This window comes from Schistocerca cancellata, chromosome 11, assembly GCF_023864275.1.
Source record: "Schistocerca cancellata isolate TAMUIC-IGC-003103 chromosome 11, iqSchCanc2.1, whole genome shotgun sequence".
Lineage (NCBI taxonomy): Eukaryota > Metazoa > Arthropoda > Insecta > Orthoptera > Acrididae > Schistocerca > Schistocerca cancellata.
In genome coordinates, this window is record NC_064636.1 from 1,082,284 (window position 1) to 1,086,795 (window position 4,512).

Genomic DNA, 4,512 nt, shown 5'->3' on the forward strand with positions numbered 1-4,512 from the left:
AGAGAAAAATATATCGAAGCTAGGCCGATATTACGAAAAATTGCTTACTCTCGAGACAAATTGTGTCATGTATTACATGAAGAGTTTGTGCCCGTAGTACGGATAAAACAGTATCTGCAGCATCAGCAGAAACTTCGGACATGTGTTTCATATTTCATCCAAGCCTGCAGGCTATAAGTACTTAAACAAAATACCACTATAGGGAAATTACCTACGAAGAAGTTCTTGGTAAAGAAACACAGGACACAAATACGTGTGTAGGCTTAATATGCACTACAACTGTGTTTAAAAATCGCTATACTAGCTTTGGACTAACGACGAGCGAATATCAGTATAACCTGTACAGCCTGTACACTTTCCAAAGCTGTTATCCATGAAAAAGCTAAACGGCGTATCGCGAACAAAATACAATTGGACACCGAAACAATGAAATTAGCTGACAATGGGCACTGACTTTAGTCAATGGACACTGTTGAAAATTTGTGCCAGACCAGGATTAGCACCCGAGTCCCCTGGTTACTAGGGAGAGGCAATGATCACTGTGTCCGAATTACGCAGTGGACAACCTAATTGCACCAACTGTCCGAGCATGCCGTTCATCAGATCCAAATTCTCAATTTCTCCATAGACTGCTAATGCAGTGCTCCTCGAACATTATCCTCCTCGGCTTAATTATACAGTATATGGCAAAAAAAAAAAAAAAAACTGACACCGAATGTATACAAACTTGGCCTTACGAACATTGCAGACACACGTCGCACTTCAAAGAATTGACCGTTGCATTGTTTACTATAGACCACGAATCAAGTAACGTAAAAAAAAGCTCTGCGTCTATTGAGATCATGATCCAGAGTTAAAAAAACTCTAATAAGTCGCCTACATATTACAGTTGCTGCCGAAAGAGGAGAACCACTATTTTCCCAGAAACGGAAATATAGTTAAAATTATGCTTCTATTTCGGCTAGTTTCGGCGCTTACTAAAAATTGTACTGAAAGTTACATAGTGGACTCTCCCCTCCCCCCACCAGAAACGTAGTTTTCGTGACTGTTGTGCGACTTTAGTACACAGCTAGAGAAAATGTGTTAAATAAGGCGCGGACGGAAACACTAGGCTACGCTACAGGGCAATCTGCTCGCACAACGTTTACTCGGCATTCATAATCGTTGGCATAAACAACTCTCAATCAAATTACCTCCCTACAACCTAACTTAGATCTCGGGCTACACTACCCATCGGCCTGTCATCACAACCAAAATTTCATTCAGGAGGGGGGATTTCCAGTATCTCTCTCTAGGCAAATCTGTCAGTTATTGTAGATTGATTGTCAGTCTCAACTACAAGATTTACTAATGATAAACGCTTTCGAGACGGCTCATAATTTTAGAATAGTTCTCTTCGTCTTACTTGGCATAAATTGTTCGCTGGCGTCCCTACAGCTAGCTCCCTCAGTGCTTCTGCCATCGCACCACGCCAGTCTGTTGTTGTCTTAGCAGACCGAACGCACCGCACATCCGACACCTTCGGAACCACTCAATGGCCAGTTAGTTACTGAGCCGAGCACTGTTTACAACGTAAAAGGAAAACTATGCAAAGTGTACACTCAAATGGCACGACTGAGTAGCACACACACACAGTAATATCTGTGGAATGTCCATCGACACGCGTGGAACGAAATACTTCTCGCGAACGTACAACGTCTCCGAAAAAAATCTCGTCACTATATTCCGCCATTAAGGCCAGGTTCTCATTCAAATGAACAAAAAATGGTACATTTGGAAATCTTTTTGAGACAATGAAAATACATTCGAAGGATCTGTTTGGGAATTACAAGTGATCATACTATGAGCTTTATTTTAGATTTTCAGTAAAAAAAATGGCGCCCGTAATTATAATTTGATCAAGGGCCTGCGAGTCTGAAGTACGCAGAGTGCGTGCAGTGTGGCCCCTCAGATGTTACCTGAAATCAAAAATGGATAACATCAGTTGATACTACATTATTTCTCTGAAATTAAAAATGGATAACATCAGTCGATATTACATAAAATTTATGCAAGCGCATACCGAACCGCAATGAAACAACCTTAAATTTAAAGATACAGTGCTAATTCGAACTTTGACTTCGATTTTTGGGGGTTTGTTTCACTCCTTATGCCCACACAAAAATTAGTTAATATTAACAAATGTCACATTATAGCTATAAGCTCCTAAGAAAAATGTTTACTTTTCGGGGTCCGAGGTAGAAGTTAAGAGGTTGAATCACTTTTAGTTTATGCTGCATGCCGTTCTGAGAAATAAACGTATCTCGAAAAAAAAAAGTGTTCAAAGTTTAGCGAAAACTTTTAGTTATATTATTACTTCGATTTGCATGAACTGAGTGTTACATATATATTTTTAATGTTGCTGAACAGGAAGCTGAAGTCAGATTTTCAATATTCAAAACGGCTAATTTAATACGGAGCGCAAAGGATTATGTTTTGACCAATTCTTACCAAAAATGCATTTTCGTCATTTACGTTTAGTCTGCAATTCAAGGAGTGCTTATGAGCCCTACCTCTAGCTCGAATTGTTCCTACATAGCAATTCCCTGTTCTTATTGGCAGGAAAGGCCGATCTGTGTAACTTGGATATGCAGCACTCGTTATTCGTCAGTATTTACGGCGAGTATGTTTGCATGCATTCTGTAGTATGAATCGTTTTGAGCACGTGCGACATGGATACTCTTCAAATCACATTTAAGTGCCTGGCAGAAGGTTCATCGAATTACCTTCCGAATTGATAATTAATTGAAACCCTCAGATGCCGATAGGTGTTGTTGATACAACCTCGATGGGGACAGGTGAAAATATATGCCCCGACCGGGACTCGAACCCGGGATCTCCTGCTTACATGGCAGACGCTCTATCCATCTGAGCCACCGAGGACACAGATGAATAGCGCGACTGGAAGGACTTAACCCTTGCACGCTTCCCGTGAGACCCACATTCCCAACTGTCCACAATCAACATACGTAATGTACGTAATAGGTATTTGCCCATCCACTCATTACTCGGTCACACTAAGGTGACGATTCCCGTATAAGAGTTCGGGCAATCTTTGGACATTCGCACAGACGAAGGTTAATGGCTGGGTAGCCTTTAACTACATATATGAAGATAGTAACTGTTCTCGAAGGAACAGATACCACTGATTACCGTGCAGCTTCTCTAGAATAAATGATAATTAATTGAAACCCTCAGCTGCCGACAGGTGTTGATATACCTCGATGGGGACAGCTGAAAATGTGTACCCCGAGGTACATCAACACCTGTCGGCAGCTGAGCGTTTCAATTAATTATCATTTATTCTAGAGAAGCTGCACGGTCATCAGTCGTACCTGTTCTTTCGAGAACAGTTACTATCTTCATATACCTTCACAATTCTCTATTACTCCAATCTCGTATAGCGCGCGGAAAGAACGAACACCTATATCTTTCCGTACGAGCTCTGATTTCCATTATTTTATCGAGGTGATCGTTTGTTCCTATGTAGGTCGTTGTCAACAAAATATTATCGCATTCGGAGGAGAAAGTTGGTGATTGGAATTTCGTCGCAACGAAAAACGCCTTTGTTTTAATGATACCCATCCCAAATCCTCTATCATTTCAGTGACACTCTCTCCCATATTTCGCGATATAACGTGCTGCCCTTCTTTGAACTCCGACAGTCCTATCTGGTAAGGATCCCACACGGCGCAACAATATTCTAAAAGCGGACAGACAAGCGTAGGGTAGGCCTTCTTCCTGAGCAAGCGTTTCCGACTCAAGAGTGTCCCATGGCAACCGTCCGTCTGTGGTAAGCTCCTGTGGGACCAAACTGCTAAGGTCATCAGTACCTAGCCGGCCGGTGTGACCGTGCGGTTCTAGGCGCTTCAGTCTGGAACCGTGTGTCCGCTACGGTCGCAGGTTCGAATGCTGCCTCAGGTATGGATGTGTGTGGTGTCCTTAGGTTAGTTAGGTTTAAGTAGTTCTAAGTTCTAGGGGACTGATGACCTCAGAAGTTAAATATTCTGCGATTTACTTTACTCTGATACCCGTACAACATCCAGACAGTGCAGCAACTGAAACCTCACTATGTGCAGCAACATTATGAATTCGCTCTTCGGTTTCTGGCGCGGATCGAAGTTGGTGACTTTTAGCTGGGTAATATTCTGTACAGTGAAGAGGCTGATTTTACACTACAGGGTGCAGTGAATAGACAGACCTGCCGAATTTGGGGTACTGTTAAATCGCGTGTTGTGCATGAAGAGCCGTTGCACTGACCCTATGTGATGGTGTGAGGTGGATTCACAAGCATCTTTATTCTCCATCCGTTCTTCTTTGAAGACAATTCACCATAAAGACCTGTCAGGTGTACCGTGACGTCTGCACGTTATCGAGACCTCTCTGTACAGCATGTGAGTCCGCTTTGGACTTTCTGTTATGTACACGAACAGTAACGCTCTTGTCCTTGTGCCTCCTTTGGACTTAGATTTC

General features: G+C 42.3%; 1 non-coding gene across 1 annotated transcript; it reads right to left on the reverse strand.

Annotated features, from left to right (window-relative positions):
• Nucleotides 1–2,848: 2,848 nt before the first annotated feature.
• Nucleotides 2,849–2,922, reverse strand: Trnat-ugu (transfer RNA threonine (anticodon UGU)). Its single transcript has one exon. It is a non-coding gene; the product is annotated as a tRNA-Thr (tRNA).
• Nucleotides 2,923–4,512: the final 1,590 nt, after the last annotated feature.